General features: G+C 49.8%; 1 protein-coding gene across 1 annotated transcript in view; it reads right to left on the reverse strand.

Annotated features, from left to right (window-relative positions):
* LOC143961712 (NACHT, LRR and PYD domains-containing protein 12-like) overlaps positions 1-20,092 on the reverse strand; it is a 145,251-nt gene that overhangs the window by 27,378 nt on the left and 97,781 nt on the right. The gene's annotated exons all lie outside the window — the stretch shown is intronic.

Genomic DNA, 20,092 nt, shown 5'->3' on the forward strand with positions numbered 1-20,092 from the left:
TTCAGCGGTATAGGGACTGACGTACAGTCTGCTAAACACTAATACACAACCTGCTTGGTCCACAAAAGTTCTTATAAGGACTGGTAACTTGGTATAGGGTGCTACGGTACATAGGCTTGAGTGCGGTACAGTCTGCTGTTCTGTAAGGACCGCTATCGGTCCACAATAGATAGGGTTGACGTGCACCACTGCTGACCGCTGCCCTATACTGCAGCAGTCCTTCAGCGGTATAGGGACTGACGTACAGTCTGCTAAACACTAATACACAACCTGCTTGGTCCACAAAAGTTCTTATAAGGACTGGTAACTTGGTATAGGGTGCTACGGTACATAGGCTTGAGTGCGGTACAGTCTGCTGTTCTGTAAGGACCGCTATCGGTCCACAATAGATAGGGTTGACGTGCACCACTGCTGACCGCTGCCCTATACTGCAGCAGTCCTTCAGCGGTATAGGGACTGACGTACAGTCTGCTAAACACTAATACACAACCTGCTTGGTCCACAAAAGTTCTTATAAGGACTGGTAACTTGGTATAGGGTGCTACGGTACATAGGCTTGAGTGCGGTACAGTCTGCTGTTCTGTAAGGACCGCTATCGGTCCACAATAGATAGGGTTGACGTGCACCACTGCTGACCGCTCACCTATACTGCAGCAGTCCTTCAGCGGTATAGGGACTGACGTACAGTCTGCTAATCACTAACACACAACCTGCTTGTTCCACAAAAGTTCTTATAAGGACTGGTAACTTGGTATAGGGTGCTACGGTACATAGGCTTGAGTGCGGTACAGTCTGCTGTTCTGTAAGGACCGCTATCGGTCCACAATAGATAGGGTTGACGTGCACCACTGCTGACCGCTGCCCTATACTGCAGCAGTCCTTCAGCGGTATAGGGACTGACGTACAGTCTGCTAAACACTAATACACAACCTGCTTGGTCCACAAAAGTTCTTATAAGGACTGGTAACTTGGTATAGGGTGCTACGGTACATAGGCTTGAGTGCGGTACAGTCTGCTGTTCTGTAAGGACCGCTATCGGTCCACAATAGATAGGGTTGACGTGCACCACTGCTGACCGCTCACCTATACTGCAGCAGTCCTTCAGCGGTATAGGGACTGACGTACAGTCTGCTAATCACTAACACACAACCTGCTTGTTCCACAAAAGTTCTTATAAGGACTGGTAACTTGGTATAGGGTGCTACGGTACATAGGCTTGAGTGCGGTACAGTCTGCTGTTCTGTAAGGACCGCTATCGGTCCACAATAGATAGGGTTGACGTGCACCACTGCTGACCGCTGCCCTATACTGCAGCAGTCCTTCAGCGGTATAGGGACTGACGTACAGTCTGCTAAACACTAATACACAACCTGCTTGGTCCACAAAAGTTCTTATAAGGACTGGTAACTTGGTATAGGGTGCTACGGTACATAGGCTTGAGTGCGGTACAGTCTGCTGTTCTGTAAGGACCGCTATCGGTCCACAATAGATAGGGTTGACGTGCACCACTGCTGACCGCTGCCCTATACTGCAGCAGTCCTTCAGCGGTATAGGGACTGACGTACAGTCTGCTAAACACTAATACACAACCTGCTTGGTCCACAAAAGTTCTTATAAGGACTGGTAACTTGGTATAGGGTGCTACGGTACATAGGCTTGAGTGCGGTACAGTCTGCTGTTCTGTAAGGACCGCTATCGGTCCACAATAGATAGGGTTGACGTGCACCACTGCTGACCGCTCACCTATACTGCAGCAGTCCTTCAGCGGTATAGGGACTGACGTACAGTCTGCTAATCACTAACACACAACCTGCTTGTTCCACAAAAGTTCTTATAAGGACTGGTAACTTGGTATAGGGTGCTACGGTACATAGGCTTGAGTGCGGTACAGTCTGCTGTTCTGTAAGGACCGCTATCGGTCCACAATAGATAGGGTTGACGTGCACCACTGCTGACCGCTGCCCTATACTGCAGCAGTCCTTCAGCGGTATAGGGACTGACGTACAGTCTGCTAAACACTAATACACAACCTGCTTGGTCCACAAAAGTTCTTATAAGGACTGGTAACTTGGTATAGGGTGCTACGGTACATAGGCTTGAGTGCGGTACAGTCTGCTGTTCTGTAAGGACCGCTATCGGTCCACAATAGATAGGGTTGACGTGCACCACTGCTGACCGCTGCCCTATACTGCAGCAGTCCTTCAGCGGTATAGGGACTGACGTACAGTCTGCTAAACACTAATACACAACCTGCTTGGTCCACAAAAGTTCTTATAAGGACTGGTAACTTGGTATAGGGTGCTACGGTACATAGGCTTGAGTGCGGTACAGTCTGCTGTTCTGTAAGGACCGCTATCGGTCCACAATAGATAGGGTTGACGTGCACCACTGCTGACCGCTCACCTATACTGCAGCAGTCCTTCAGCGGTATAGGGACTGACGTACAGTCTGCTAATCACTAACACACAACCTGCTTGTTCCACAAAAGTTCTTATAAGGACTGGTAACTTGGTATAGGGTGCTACGGTACATAGGCTTGAGTGCGGTACAGTCTGCTGTTCTGTAAGGACCGCTATCGGTCCACAATAGATAGGGTTGACGTGCACCACTGCTGACCGCTGCCCTATACTGCAGCAGTCCTTCAGCGGTATAGGGACTGACGTACAGTCTGCTAAACACTAATACACAACCTGCTTGGTCCACAAAAGTTCTTATAAGGACTGGTAACTTGGTATAGGGTGCTACGGTACATAGGCTTGAGTGCGGTACAGTCTGCTGTTCTGTAAGGACCGCTATCGGTCCACAATAGATAGGGTTGACGTGCACCACTGCTGACCGCTGCCCTATACTGCAGCAGTCCTTCAGCGGTATAGGGACTGACGTACAGTCTGCTAAACACTAATACACAACCTGCTTGGTCCACAAAAGTTCTTATAAGGACTGGTAACTTGGTATAGGGTGCTACGGTACATAGGCTTGAGTGCGGTACAGTCTGCTGTTCTGTAAGGACCGCTATCGGTCCACAATAGATAGGGTTGACGTGCACCACTGCTGACCGCTCACCTATACTGCAGCAGTCCTTCAGCGGTATAGGGACTGACGTACAGTCTGCTAATCACTAACACACAACCTGCTTGTTCCACAAAAGTTCTTATAAGGACTGGTAACTTGGTATAGGGTGCTACGGTACATAGGCTTGAGTGCGGTACAGTCTGCTGTTCTGTAAGGACCGCTATCGGTCCACAATAGATAGGGTTGACGTGCACCACTGCTGACCGCTGCCCTATACTGCAGCAGTCCTTCAGCGGTATAGGGACTGACGTACAGTCTGCTAAACACTAATACACAACCTGCTTGGTCCACAAAAGTTCTTATAAGGACTGGTAACTTGGTATAGGGTGCTACGGTACATAGGCTTGAGTGCGGTACAGTCTGCTGTTCTGTAAGGACCGCTATCGGTCCACAATAGATAGGGTTGACGTGCACCACTGCTGACCGCTGCCCTATACTGCAGCAGTCCTTCAGCGGTATAGGGACTGACGTACAGTCTGCTAAACACTAATACACAACCTGCTTGGTCCACAAAAGTTCTTATAAGGACTGGTAACTTGGTATAGGGTGCTACGGTACATAGGCTTGAGTGCGGTACAGTCTGCTGTTCTGTAAGGACCGCTATAGGTCCACAATAGATAGGGTTGACGTGCACCACTGCTGACCGCTCACCTATACTGCAGCAGTCCTTCAGCGGTATAGGGACTAAGAGTTTTGTCACAGGGTCATTTAAAAAATGACATGCAGAGGAAGAGGCAGGCCCTTCCGCAGGGGTGGTAGGGGTAGGGCAGGAGCAACAGGCTTGAGCCAAAGTGGGAAGTTGCAGAAGGTGCGTTCAATTACTTTAAAGGATGCACCAGACTTGGTTGAGTGGCTCGCTCAGCCTTACTCTTCTGCACCCTCCTCATCCTCTCGATCTGCACCCTCTTCTTCACTCTCTGCTATGTGCACCCCCAAAGACACTACCACCAACAACACGACCACCACCACCACCACCACATACCTTCCGCTTGAGTCACTGGAATTATTTTCCGATCCATATCAAGAGGACATTTCTGATGCGCAGCCACTCTTGGTATTGGATCAGGAAGAGGAGGTAGCAACAAGCGCTACTCAGCAGTCTGACGCCAGTACCCAGATCAGCCCAAGGAGGAGGTTGGTCCCCGGTGTTGCTGCCTACTCTACTTATAGCGGTGGGGAAGGTGACGTTGATGATGACGTGTCTAGTGATGTCACGTGGGTGCCCACAAGAGAGGAAGAGGAGGGGAGTTCAGAGGGAGATATGGACCAGCAGATAGGGAGGAGAAGCAGCAATGACTTACATTGCACAGCAGGGACAAAGCAGACTGCAAATGTATCAGGAGCGAGTCATCGACCATGTACGGTCACATCTGGCGCTCCCAGGACACCGGCACATGGCTCCGCAGTGTGGGCTTTTTTTAACGTGTCCGCTGCTGACAATAGCGTTGCCATCTGCAATCTTTGCAGTCAACGCGTTAGTCGCGGTAAGCCCAATACTCACCTAGGGACGACCGCCTTAAGAAGGCACATGAGCAGCCATCACCGAGCCCAGTGGGAGCAACGGAACACACAAAGCCACACTGCAGGCTCTCACCGTCCAGCCTCGTCTTCTACTTCTCCTTCTCCTCTCTCCTCACAATTGTCCTCCACTCCACCTTCCATCACGCCAAGCTCACATTTTTCTGCAAAAAGGCAGGCTTCCGTGGGCCTAATGTTTGAGCGTAAAAAAATGATGACGCCGGATAACCCTCTTGCCCAACGGTTGGCGGCTGGCTTGTCAGAACTCATAGCCCGCCAACTACTGCCATATAAACTGGTGGACTCGGAGGCCTTTCGCAAATTTGTGGCCATTGGAACACCACAATGGAAGGTCCCAGGAAGGAAGTATTTCTCAGAGAAGGGCATCCCAGAGCTATATGGCCATGTTCAGCGGCAAGTGAATGTATCTCTGGCACACAGTGTCGGTGCCAAGATACATCTGACCACAGACACGTGGTCTAGCAAACACGGGCAGGGAAGGTATATCAGTTTTACTGCCCACTGGGTGAACCTTCTGACGGCCGTCAAGCATGTAACCCGTGGCACCCGTGTAGATTTGGTTTTACCGCCACGGATTGCATGCAGGCCTGACTCTTCTTCTCCTCCTCCTACTCCATCCTCCTCCCTCTCCTCCTCAGCTGCCTCCTCCTTTTCCGCTGCTAGCGTCTCTTCCACTGCACCGCCCAAGCTCCCCAGAACCTATTCCACATGCCAGGTGAGACGTTGCCATGCCGTGCTGCGTCTGTTGTGCCTGGAAGCAAAGAGCCACACTGGCCCGGCACTCCTTTCAGCTTTGCGTTCACAGGCAGATGAGTGGCTAACACCGCTCAATTTGACAGTTGGTAAAGTGGTGTGTGACAACGGTGCCAATCTGCTTAGCGCATTGAAACAGGGCAAAATCACGCACGTGCCGTGCATGGCACACGTCTTAAACTTGGTCGTGCAGCGATTCCTTGTCAAATACCCTGGGGTCCAGGACATCTTGCGGCAGGCAAGGAAAATCTCGGCCCATTTCAGAAGATCTTACACGGCCATGGCTCGCCTTGCTGACATTCAGCGGCGACACCATCTGCCGGTCAGACGTCTTATTTGCGATTGCCCGACGCGATGGAACTCAACCTTCTATATGCTTGATAGGCTGCTCCAGCAGAAACGTGCAGTTAACGTCTACCTGTATGAACTCTGCGAAAGAAACGGTTCTGGGGAGCTGGGTTTTTTTTCACCGCGCCAGTGGCTGCTCATGCGCGACACATGCAGACTTCTGCGGCCATTTGAGGAGATCACCAAACTGGTCAGTCGCAGCCATGGCGCCATCAGTGACATGGTACCTTATGCCTTCTTTCTGGAGCGTGCATTGCGTCGTGTCATTGATCAGGCTGTGGAGGAGCAGGAGCGGGAAGATGAGGAAGTCGCAATGCTGGATGAATTCCCAGGGGGGGCTACTCTATCTGAGACAAGTCAACAACAGGAGTCTGATGAGGAGTCAGAGGAGGATGGTGCCGGGGCGGATGAGCAGGAGCAAGAAGAGCATGCTTTAAACCTTTCTGGGATCCCTGTTGTGCGAGGATGGGGAGAGGAGAATGAAGAGGACGACATTATCCTGGATGATGAGCAGGAGCCAGGCCACCACACCGCTTCCACTTTAGTGCAAATGGGGGCCTTCATGCTCCAGTGTTTTAATAGGGACCCCCGTATAAAAAGCATGAGGGTCAAGGACCAGTACTGGGTGGCAACGTACTTAGACCCCCGGTACAAACACAAAATGGCGGAAATGTTACCGCCGTCGCAGAGGGCTGTCAGAATGCAGCACTTCCAGGCCTTGCTTCGAGAAATGCTGCATTCTGCTTTTGCGTGCGCTGGCAGAGGAGCAATTCCCACTCCCAGAGAAGGATTTGCGGGTACCAATCCAACAGCGCCTGCAAGAAGAGGCCGGTTTGAAGATGTGTTGGTGACTTCGGATATGAGGTCATTCTTTCAGCCGACCCATCGACAGGTGTCATCCGGATCCAGCATCAGGGAACGCCTAGACCGTCAGGTGTCCGACTACATTGGGTTAACGGCCGATGTGGACGCTCTGAGGAGTGATGAACCCCTAGACTACTGGGTGGGCAGGCTTGACCTCTGGCCAGAGCTTGCCCAATTTGCAATCGAACTGTTGGCTTGCCCCTCATCCAGTGTCCTGTCCGAAAGGACGTTCAGCGCAGCAGGGGGGATTGTGACCGATAAGCGTACTCGCCTAGCTCACCACAGTGTTAACTACCTCACATTTCTAAAAATGAATGAGGCATGGATCTCGGAGGAATTCAACACATGTGATCAGTAGACCATGTATATGTCTATAAACAATTTTTGGAATCAAGCACACAGACCTTCTTAATTCATTTGGCTCACTTCCCTGACCCAAAAAAGCACACCGTACTATATGCCCCTACCCTCCTCTTTGAAGAGGTTGAGCGGTGTCATATTTCTACTGGGGCTGCTTATTATGAGGGGTTCCCACCATCCCTGTGCTGTGCTGACTTCCTCCTGGGTGTTCTTATTATGAGGGGCTCCCACCATCCCTGTGCTGTGCTGACTTCCTCCTGGGGGTTCTTATTATGAGGGGATCACACCATCCCTGTGCTGTGCTGACTTCCTCCTGGGGCTGCTTACGGTGCTGCTGTCAGCGCTGTATGTCACGGAGCTGCTGTCAGCGCTGTATGTCACGGAGCTGCTGTCAGCGCTGTATGTCACGGAGCTGCTGTCAGCGCTGTATGTCACGGAGCTGCTGTCAGCGCTGTATGTCACGGAGCTGCTGTCAGCGCTGTATGTCACGGAGCTGCTGTCAGCGCTGTATGTCACGGAGCTGCTGTCAGCGCTGTATGTCACGGAGCTGCTGTCAGCGCTGTATGTCACGGAGCTGCTGTCAGCGCTGTATGTCACGGAGCTGCTGTCAGCGCTGTATGTCACGGTGCTGCTGTCAGCGCTGTATGTCACGGAGCTGCTGTCAGCGCTGTATGTCACGGAGCTGCTGTCAGTGCTGTATGTCACGGAGCTGCTGTCAGCGCTGTATGTCACGGAGCTGCTGTCAGCGCTGTATGTCACGGAGCTGCTGTCAGCGCTGTATGTCACGGTGCTGCTGTCAGCGCTGTATGTCACGGAGCTGCTGTCAGCGCTGTATGTCACGGAGCTGCTGTCAGCGCTGTATGTCACGGAGCTGCTGTCAGCGCTGTATGTCACGGAGCTGCTGTCAGCGCTGTATGTCACGGAGCTGCTGTCAGCGCTGTATGTCACGGTGCTGATGTCAGTGCTCTGTATTACGGTGCTGCTGTCAGTGCTCTGTATCTCCTGCACCCTCTTGTTTGCCTACCCTGGTCCCTGACCTTCCCTCTCCTCCATTGCCTTCATTAGCTCCATAGTCCTGAATTGTCAGAACAATTTCCCAAATAAAAAAAAAATGCTTGTAGTTATCGATCCCAAATTCACCTCATACATGTATTATGCTATTGTCCAGGTGGTGGGACTACGTGCTACCCCCTAATAATTACCCCGTGGCCGCAAATTCGACCTAAAGGTTTGCGAAATTCGCCTCCCATTGAAGTCAATGGAGCCCGCGGCGAACGGTCGTTTTCGCGAACGTTTGTGTCCGTTCGCGTTTCGCGTTCGCGAAACGTCCCGTCGGAAGTTCGTCCATCACTAACAGAGAACACTCATTGAGTGTTCTCTGTATTACGGGAGCCGACAATTCATTATAGCCGCGAGTGATTTTAAAAGACTTTTTTTCCTGCAGAAATGACACTTTGTGCAGGAAGAGTTCTAAGCACGAGAAATATGTGCCCCTTCACAGGCATACTATAGACACCCCCCAGGTACGAAATTTAAAGGAATATTACACTTTTATTGTTTCACTTTAAGCATTATTAAAATCACTGCTCCTGAAAAAACTGCCATTTTTAAAACTTTTTTTTGCATTAATCCATATCCCCTGGGGCAGGACCCAGGTCCCCAAACACTTTTTAGGACAGTAACTTGCATATTACCCTTTAAAATTAGCACTTTAGATTTCTCCCATAGACTTGTACAGGGTGTTCCCGGCTTTTCGAATTTGCTGCGAACAGCCCAAATTGTTCACTTTTCGCTGAACAGGCAATGTTCAAGTCGAACATGAGTTTAACTCGAACTCGAAGCTCATCCCTATTTAGGAGTCATTCTGCTCTGCTGACTCACACAACTCATGTTATAAAATATAATACTGATTCTTGTGTGTTATCTTTCGGAGTCATTCACAGACTGGACTTGACTGTCTGCTTCACACTGAGACATCATAGAGAAGAGAATTGTGTGTGATCTGTGATTTATTTAGAATCTTAAAGTCTTGGTGGCTCACAGATAATCATGTTATATCTAATTTTACAAATCATGATCCCAGGCTGTGTAATATTCTTGTTTTCACGGTAATAACAATATTTCAATAATTCATATTGATGAGGAAAGTTCCAAGAAAGTCTGTTCAATTCTCATGTAAAAACTCAAAAATTGATTTAATAATAAAAATAGCAAAATATTCTATTAACAATGTCAAAGTATAGAATGTCATTAATACTGTATTTATCAGCATATAACACGCACTTTTCCCCCTTAAAATCAGGGGAAAATCGCGTGTGTGTGTTATACGCCGATCCCCGTCGATCCCCCGCTGATTGTGAGGAAACGAGCGAGCGGAGCCGAGATACACAAAGCCGAAGTACACTCGGCTTTACTCGGCTCCTCTCGCAGTCCCGCCCACCTCCACTGATTGCAAGAGGAGCGAGGGCTGCTGACATCCAGAAAGCTGAATGTACTTCAGCTAGTCATGGCTCCTCTCGCAGTCCCCTCTTTGACCGTGAGCTGAGTTCAGCAGAAGTACACTCGGCTTTCTGTATGTCAGCGGTGCTCACTCCTCTCGCAATCAGTGGAGATGGACGTGACTGCGAGAGGAGCCGAGTAAAGCTGAAGTACGCTCGGCTTACTCCTCTCCATCGGCACCAAATTTTGAAATGGAGAAATGCTGCAAAGAGACTGGCAAGGCTGCAAAGGCACTGGGCAAGGCTGCAGATGGACACTGGGCTAGGCTACAATGATGGACAAGATGGACACTGGGCTAGGCTACAATGATGGACAAGGCTGCAGATGGACACTGGGCTAGGCTACAATGATGGACAAGATGGACACTGGGCTAGGCTACAATGATGGACAAGGCTGCAGATGGACACTGGGCAAGGCTGCAATGATGGACAAGGTTGCAGATGGACACTGGGCTAGGCTACAATGATGGACAAGGCTGCAGATGGACACTGACAAGGCTGCATTGATGGATATTTTAATGTAAGTTTTTTTCCTTAAACTTCCCTCCTAAACTTGGGGTGCGTGTTATACTGCGTGTTATATTGTTAAGATGAAGATTGAATCAGATGTGTGTCTGTGTGTAGATGTAGCAGCAATGTCTCTTGATGTGTGTAGCTGTCTGTGTGGAGTGCATGTCTGCCCTCTGTTACTAGCTTTTTACTCCTAAAATCAGCCCCCACCTTCTCCTATAAAGGCTTAAAGGTTTGTTTTGTCTTATAGTTCCACAGCAAACTGCGGCAAATGGTTTTCTAACTTTAAATCTAATGCCAGATGTTGAAATACAACAACATCTCTATACAAGTAACACCGTGGGGATGGGCAAGACTGCTATGTGTAAAGTATTAAACATATACAATATACGTTTCCTTTAACTTCTAAATCAACTACTACATATATCAGTAGGTATATGCAATTAAAACGCAACGTTCTAATTAATATCCTAATCAAGAAATATTGTAATATAAATAAATTATGATCTTAACTAAAACATGAACCTTTACATCTTAAAGTATGTGAAGCCTTCCTTCTCAGCCCCTGTACACACGGTCGGAGAATCCGTTAGAATGTGTCCTATCGGACCGTGTTGTCGGATAATCCGACTGTGTGTGGTATGCATCGGACTGATTCCGTCTGAATATCCGTCGGACCCAATTTTCCAACTTGTTGGAAATATTTTCCGACCAACTGGTTCGATCGGACATACTCCGATCATGTGTAGAGAATTTTGATCGGACCAAGTGCCACGCATGCTCACATCAAATTCCTACATCAAAGCTATTGGCTACTAGCCTGAACGTAGTCCCATCATAACGAAATTACGTCATCATGTTCTGAATGATCGGATTTTTCGACAACTTAGTCCGACCGTGTGTATGCAACAGTTTCGGACAAGATCCGACAGGCAAAATCCGACGGACAAAATCCGACGGATTTGGTTGGCAGAATGTCCGACCGTGTGTACAGGGGCTCAGAGATGAGAGGAGGTGAGAGCTCAGCTCACTCTTAATTACTGCCATATGTGAGCTCTCACAAGAAATGCTTATGAGCATATACTTTCACGAGTATAAAGATCTTATATCATTTCACTTTTTCCATACATAGAATATATATATATATATATATATATATATATATATATATTTTATTTTTTTTAATTTAAACTCCATTATTCTGTAATATCTAATCCATTCATGAATATTAATATTCTACCAGGCTGTTGTGTTTTCAGCCCCCTCTCTACTCATCCTGAAAGGGGAGGATCTTTGACAATGAATTGAATCGGATTCACTTTCAAGATTTGATTCATTCAATCTCTGTAGTGATTTGATTCAGTGATTCAGTAGCCAAGCCAAATGGGATTCCAAGATGAAAAAAAGGGTGCAAAAGACCCTGTGTATGGAAATCCATCCGCAGAGCTTCTACTCCCCCAGGCAATTGGCAGACACGGGCCAGGCTATTCCCATCATAACGGACGGCAGATCCACAGAACATTGTTTATAAGGAAAAGTAAATAAAATGGAATTAAACATAAGTGAAAACCCATAGAGATGAAAACACATTATATATATACACATACATTATATATATATATATATATATATATATATATATATATATATATATATATAGATAGATAGATATATTATATACTACCTTTGGTCCATATATTCTCAGTTTGACAGATTATTGCCGGACATTTACAATATACATACAGATACCTTACAGAAATACATAGTCTACATATCAGAAAGGTACATAGGGAGATGTACAGAAAGCATTTTTTATTATTAGCAAGTCAAGCCAATGTGGCCATTCAACAAGGAAAAATCTATTTTTAGATTAGATCAGGAAAGGGAAAACAATGGGGGAATAAAGAAGGAGAGGGCCTAAATTTACCATAAATTGGAGTCAAATATTTAAAGAAATGGGGCATATCTAATGGCGTCATGTAACCCTGGAGATTGAGTGGTCCTTAGTTTGTATATCAATTTCGCCTCAATTTGCAGGATTTTCTGATCAAGGTCTTCCCCCCTTACCGGGGGGTGAATTCTAACAAGTACCTGGAACCTTAAAGACTCCATTTTATAATCATGGGCCTGGGCAAAGTGTCTGGGTATAGGTTATCTTGGAGACCCCTATATGTATATCTGTGACGTGTTCTTTAATACCTCTCCAGAAATGTTGCTTAAGCCCCGTACACAGGATCCGAAAATCATGCGAAAAATGCTTTTGAATTAATCAGTAATAATCGGATCATTAGTACAGAGCTGATCAGGACAGTTCATCCGATATTTTTCTATCGGACGTGCATGGAAATTTTTTCGTACGATGCCAGATCGTATGATTTTCATTTAATCAGTACAGCTGTCATTCGAAAATGCAATACAAACGCATTACAACACATGACATCACTTCCGATTTTTAATTCTTTCATACAAGAATTTCCGTGACTTTAGTAAACTCATCAGATTTGACGTGAGATTAACATGCAAAAAAAATGGATAATCATTTGTCCGATAATCAGATTGTGTGTACCGGGCATTAGTTTTGCCCACATAATGGCTTCCAGAGCCACACGTGAGCAAATACCCTCTGCCAATAGTGTCCCAGTTCACAAAGTGATAGATGGTTAGCTCTTCACCTGAGAGGAAGTGGACAATTCTGCCTGGTTGAATGAACTGACAGAAATCCCATTTGCCGAAGAGGAAAGTTCCACGAGCTAAAGAACCACAGGGGGTCTCTATTATTTTGGGGAGAGAAATGACTTGACACTAGAATGTTACAAAGAGATTGGTTACATCTAAATATAAGGAGGGGCTCTGGTTCTATGAATAGTTTTTTTGATGGATCATCTGGTAACAGGTTCTATACATGGTACAAATGTGCCACTTTACAGGCAGACTAAGGGGACCCCCCGGCACCATATTTAAAGAAATTTTTAGTTTTTATTGTTTCACTTTAAGCATCACTAAAATCACTTCTCCTTTAAAAAAAAGATTGTTTTATAAAATAGTTTTTCTGATGTCCCCCAGGGCAGTACCCGGGCCCACATACCCTCTTTATTGCCAAAGACTATATTATAAGCCTTTAAAAAGGGAACTTTTGATTTTTCCAGTTCAGGCCCCATAAACTACAATGGGGTTTCCTGTTCAGGTCCAAACTTTTGTGACATGAAAGTTCTGACATGAACCGAACAACAGGGTGTTCTGCCCATCACAAGTGACTAGACGTAATACTCTGCAATGGGATGGGTGACATGTAATGCTAAGCAGTGGGATGGGTGACATACAATGCTCTGCAGTGGGATGGGTGACATGTAATACTCTGCAGTGGGATGGGTGACACATAATGATCTGCAGTGGGATGGGTGACACATAATGCTCTGCAGTGGGGTGGGTGACACATAATGCTCTGCAGTGGGGTGGGTGACACATAATGCTCTGCAGTGGGATGGGTGACACATAATTCTCTGCAGTGGGATGGGTGACACATAATGCTCTGCAGTGGGATGGGTGACATGTAATTCTCTGCAGTGGGATGGGTGACACATAATGTTCTGCAGCGGGATGGGTGACACATAATGTTCTGCAGTGGAATGGGTGACACATAATGCTCTGCAGTGGGATGGGTGACACATAATGTTCTGCAGGGGGATGGGTGACACATAATTCTCTGCAGTGGGATGGGTGACATGTAATTCTCTGCAGTGGGATGGGTGACATGTAATTCTCTGCAGTGGGATGGGTGACACATAATGCTCTGCAGTGGGATGGGTGACACGTAATGCTCTGCAGTGGGATGGGTGACACGGAAGGCTCTGCAGCGGGATGGGTGACATGTAATGCTCTGCAGTGGGAAGAGTGACAGGTAATACTCTGCAGTGGGATGGGTGACACATAATGATCTGCAGTGGGATGGGTGACACGCAACGCTCTGCAGTGGGATGGGTGACACGTTATACTCTGCAGTGGGATGGATGACATACAATGCTCTGCAGTGGGATGGGTGACATGCAATGCTCTGCAGTGGGATGGGTGACATGTAATGCTCTGCAGTGGGATGGTTGACACGGAAGGCTCTGCAGCGGGATGGGTGACACATAATAATCTGCAGTGGGATGGGTGACATGTAATACTCTGCAGTGGGATGGGTGACATGTAATACTCTGCAGTGGGATGGGTGACACATAATGCTCTGCAGTGGGATGGGTGACACGTAATTCTCTGCAGTGGGATGGGTGACATGTAATGCTCTGCAGTGGGATGGGTGACACATAATGCTCTGCAGTGGGATGGGTGACACATAATGTTCTGCAGGGGGATGGGTGACACATGATGTTCTGCAGTGGGGTGGGTGGCACATAATTCTCTGCAGTGGGATGGATGACATGTAATTCTATGCAGTGGGATGGGTGACACATAATGCTCTGCAGTGGGATGGGTGACACGGAAGGCTCTGCAGCAGGATGGGTGACACATAATGCTCTGCAGTGGGAAGAGTGACACGTAATACTCTGCAGTGGGATGGGTGACACATAATGATCTGCAGTGGGATGGGTAACACGTAATGCTCTGCAGTGGGATGGGTGAAACCTAATACTCTGCAGTGGGATTGGTGATACATAATGCTCTGCAGTGGGATGGGTGATACATAATACTCTGCAGTGGGATGGGTGGCACATAATGTTCTGCAGAGGGATGGGTGACACATAATGTTCTGCAGGGGGATGGGTGACACATGATGTTCTGCAGTGGGATGGGTGACACATAATTCTCTGCAGTGGGATGGGTGACATGCAATTCTATGCAGTGGGATGGGTGACACGTAATGCTCTGCAGTGGGATGGGTGACACGGAAGGTTCTGCAGCGTGATGGGTGACACGTAATGGTCTGCAGTGGGAAGAGTGACACGTAATACTCTGCAGTGGGATGGGTGACACATAATGATCTGCAGTGGGATGGGTGACATGCAATGCTCTGCAGTGGGATGGGTGACACGCAATGCTCTGCAGTGGGATGGGTAACACCTAATACTCTGCAGTGGGATGGGTGATACATAATGCTCTGCAGTGGGATGGGTGACACGTAATTCTCTGCAGTGGGATGGGTGACATGTAATGCTCTGCAGTGGAATGGGTGACACATAATGCTCTGCAGTGGGATGGGCGACACGTAATGTTCTGCAGGGGGATGGGTGACACATGATGTTCTGCAGTGGGGTGGGTGGCACATAATTCTCTGCAGTGGGATGGATGACATGTAATGCTCTGCAGGGGGATGGGTGACACATAATGTTCTGCAGGGGGATGGGTGACACGTAATTCTCTGCATCGGTGTCACGTATCAGATAAGACCAGAACTGTGTGGACTGCAACAGAGGAAACCCAAACGTGTATAAGTGAAATATGATTTATTAAAGAAAGTGAATAATATGAATACAACCACACAGTGCAATAAACCAAACAAAGACCCCCAAACAACAACAGACAGATATGTACAATAAATGGGAAATGCAAGTACCGTAAACGATAGGCAGGCCAGGGTCATACACAGAGGATCAGCAAATAAACAAGGGCAGTCCAGAATCAGAGTCACAAGCCAGGCCAAGGTCATACACGGGGAGATCAGCAAATGGGGTAAGGAACACAGGACAGGGAGAGGATGGATGGATCAGACTTCAGGACAGGAATAATGGTAACAGGTGGGACAGGGTTGGGACCAGGACAGGGAAACAGGATCAGAGCCACGGGTCACAGGTTCAGGGTACAGGAACAGGTTCAGGATCGCAAGCAGCAGGTCAGGGCACAAGAAACAATACCGAGGCAAACATATGACTGCTTGCCAGCTATTTATAGGCCTGTGATTGGCCTCAAGTGACACCTGATTGCAGGAGGTGCTGCCTGCTCCATACTGCCAGGATCCATCCGCTGGTGGACGCCAGTACTGCGGCCCAAAGATGATCTAGCATCAGCAGGGAAAAGCTCTCCTGACAGCTCAAAACTGACAGGAGACACCTGCTGGTGGACCTCAGTACTGCACGCCAAGAGACAGATATTATCAGAGGATGGAACATTTCCTGACAGTACCCCCCCTCAAAGGAGCGGCCTCCGGACGCTCCAACTAGCTGCTGCTGGGACAAGTCCATGGCATCAAGCTGGGCAACAGGCAGAGTCATAACAGGTTTAGCAGCAGGCACATCAAGCGAGGCAGCGGGTACATCAAGCTGGGCAGAGGGCACAGGCACTTCAAGCTGGTGAAATGGGCACCGCAGGCTGGACAGCGGGCACCGGCACTTCAGGCTGGACAGCGGGCACTGGCACTTCAGGCTGGACAGCGGGCAGGAACACCTCAGGCCGGGAGGCAGGCACATCAGACCAGGAGGCTGCAGGGCAGGCACCGGGACGGCAGGCTGGAAGGCATCGGACTGGCAGGCCGGGACATCAGACTGGAAGGCATCGGACTGGCAGGCCGGGACATCAGACTGGAAGGCATCGGACTGGCAGGCCGGGACATCAGACTGGAAGGCATCGGACTGGCAGGCCGGGACATCAGACTGGAAGGCATCGGACTGGCAGGCCGGGACATCAGACTGGAAGGCATCGGACTGGCAGGCCGGGACATCAGACTGGAAGGCATCGGACTGGCAGGCCGGGACATCAGACTGGAAGGCATCAGACTGGCAGGCCGGGACATCAGACTGGAAGGCATCAGACTGGCAGGCCGGGACATCAGACTGGAAGGCATCAGACTGGCAGGCCGGGACATCAGACTGGAAGGCATCAGACTGGCAGGCCGGGACATCAGACTGGAAGGCATCAGACTGGCAGGCCGGGACATCAGACTGGAAGGCATCAGACTGGCAGGCCGGGACATCAGACTGGAAGGCATCAGACTGGCAGGCCGGGACATCAGACTGGAAGGCATCAGACTGGCAGGCCGGGACATCAGACTGGAAGGCATCAGACTGGCAGGCCGGGACATCAGACTGGAAGGCATCAGACTGGCAGGCCGGGACATCAGACTGGAAGGCATCAGACTGGCAGGCATCAGACTGGAAGGCATCAGACTGGCAGGCATCAGACTGGAAGGCATCAGACTGGCAGGCATCAGACTGGAAGGCATCAGACTGGCAGGCCGGGACATCAGACTGGAAGGCATCAGACTGGCAGGCCGGGACATCAGACTGGAAGGCATCAGACTGGCAGGCCGGGACATCAGACTGGAAGGCATCAGACTGGCAGGCCGGGACATCAGACTGGAAGGCATCAGACTGGCAAGCCGGGACATCAGACTGGAAGGCATCAGACTGGCAGGCCAGGACATCAGACTGGAAGGCATCAGACTGGCAGGCCGGGACATCAGACTGGAAGGCATCAGACTGGCAGGCATCAGACTGGCAGGCATCAGACTGGCAGGCCGGGACATCAGACTGGAAGGCATCAGACTGGCAGGCCGGGACATCAGACTGGAAGGCATCGGACTGGAAGGCATCAGACTGGAAGGCCGGGACATCAGACTGCAAGACATCAGACTGGAAGGCCGGGACATCAGACTGCAAGACATCAGACTGGAAGGCCGGGACATCAGACTGCAAGACATCAGACTGGAAGGCCGGGACATCAGACTGCAAGACATCAGACTGGAAGGCCGGGACATCAGACTGCAAGACATCAGACTGGAAGGCCGGGACATCAGACTGCAAGACATCAGACTGGAAGGCCGGGACATCAGACTGCAAGGCATCAGACTGGAAGGCCGGGACATCAGACTGCAAGGCATCAGACTGGAAGGCCGGGACATCAGACTGCAAGGCATCAGACTGGAAGGCCGGGACATCAGACTGCAAGGCATCAGACTGGAAGGCCGGGACATCAGACTGCAAGGCATCAGACTGGAAGGCCGGGACATCAGACTGCAAGGCGTCAGGCTGGAAGGCGTCAGGCTGGAAGTCGTCAGGCTGGAAGGCCGGGACATCAGGCTGGAAGTCGTCAGGCTGGAAGGCCGGGACATCAGGCTGGAAGTCGTCAGGCTGGAAGGCCGGGACATCAGACTGCAAGGCATCAGACTGGAAGGCCGAGACATCAGACTGCAAGGCGTCAGGCTGGAAGGCGTCAGGCTGGAAGGCGTCAGGCTGGAAGGCGTCAGGCTGGAAGGCCGGGACATCAGGCTGGAGGGCCGGGACATCAGGCTGGAAGTCGTCAGGCTGGAAGGCCGGGACATCAGGCTGGAAGTCATCAGGCTGGAAGGCCGGGACATCAGGCTGGAAGTCGTCAGGCTGGAAGGCCGGGACATCAGGCTGGAAGTCGTCAGGCTGGAAGGCCGGGACATCAGGCTGGAAGTCGTCAGGCTGGACGACCGGGACATCAGACTGGAAGTCGTCAGGCTGGACGACCGGGACATCAGACTGGAAGTCGTCAGGCTGGACGACCGGGACATCAGGCTGGAAGGCGTCAGGCTGGAAGGCCGGGACATCAGACTGCAAGGCGTCAGACTGCCAGGCTGGGACATCAGGCTGCAAGGCGTCAGACTGCAAGGCCGGGACATCAGGCTGCAAGGCGTCAGACTGCAAGGCCGGGACATCAGGCTGCAAGGCGTCAGACTGCAAGGCCGGGACATCAGGCTGCAAGGCGTCAGGCTGCAAGGCGTCAGGCTGCAAGGCCGGGACGTCAGGCTGCAAGGCCGGGACGTCAGGCTGCAAGGCGTCAGGCTGGAAGGCCGGGACATCAGGCTGCAAGGCGTCAGGCTGGAAGGCCGGGACATCAGGCTGCAAGGCGTCAGGCTGGAAGGCCGGGACATCAGGCTGCAAGGCGTCAGGCTGGAAGGCCGGGACATCAGGCTGCAAGGCGTCAGGCTGGAAGGCCGGGACATCAGGCTGCAAGGCATCAGGCTGGAAGGCCGGGACATCAGGCTGCAAGGCGTCAGGCTGGATAGCAGGCAGATGATTGGCAGAATCAGGAGGGTGATCAGGTTCGGCTGGCATGCAGGCAGACTGGAGCAGGTTGGTTGGTGCGGAGGCAGGTTGCGTTACTGGCAGGATCAAATGGGTAGGAAAGAACTTCCATTTCTTTTTAGATTTAGCTACTGAAGGCCTGTAGGTAGCTGCAGATCTATAGGTAGGGGATGAAGAAGACTGGAGAGAAGGGTTGGAATATGGCAGGGAAGAGGTAACAGTGGCTGGGGGAAGTTCTTGAGGGATAGTGGGCCGTAGTAAAGAGGCCGTTGGATTAAAGGCAGGATATGTGCAGCAGGAAGAAACAGGGTATTGATATTTGGTGGGAAGTAGAGTATATTGGGCTGAAACTGAGGTTGCCATAGGTGATGGAGGAAGAGACTCTTGGGCAGGCGGGTGTTTGGTAGCAGAGAGGGTAAGTTGTGGGCTGGCTGTGGCCGATTGCAAAATACCAGACCATGCTAAAAGTAGTGGTTGTACAAACTGCGGGTTACAGACTGCCTGTCTAACAAGGGATTGTACGGAATCAACACATTCTATTATCATCTGTTGGGAACAGGCTGTGTAATGCTCAAAAAAGTAAGGGGAATCATCTTCCAGAAGCCATACCAGTGATGCGACTTGATTAATACTGAAGGGGGGAGAAAAATCATCCTGGCCCTCTGGGATGCAGGGCAGGGCCAGCTCTGTGCAGATTTTAATTAACGGCTGAACATCCCCAAACAACATACAGCCCTGATCAACCCAGGAGTGAGCTAAACGAATGGTTTCCAACAGCTGATCACTGGTCCATCCTTTCAGTGTCTGGCGGAGATAGTCACCACTCTCAGACGCCAACAAAGCATAATAACGGATTACCTCTAATTTCATTTCAGTAAGCAACCTGAACCAAGATGGTTCCTCTGTGTAGCCACTTCTGGTCAGGGATGGCCTCGGTATTCTGTCACGTATCAGATAAGACCAGAACTGTGTGGACTGCAACAGAGGAAACCCAAACGTGTATAAGTGAAATATGATTTATTAAAGAAAGTGAATAATATGAATACAACCACACAGTGCAATAAACCAACCAACAAAGACCCCCAAACAACAACAGACAGATATGTACAATAAATGGGAAATGCAAGTACCGTAAACGATAGGCAGGCCAGGGTCATACACAGAGGA

This window comes from Lithobates pipiens, unplaced genomic scaffold (genome assembly GCF_037356315.1).
Source record: "Lithobates pipiens isolate NorthernLeopardFrog02 unplaced genomic scaffold, aLitPip1_a1.2 Scaffold_8, whole genome shotgun sequence".
Lineage (NCBI taxonomy): Eukaryota > Metazoa > Chordata > Amphibia > Anura > Ranidae > Lithobates > Lithobates pipiens.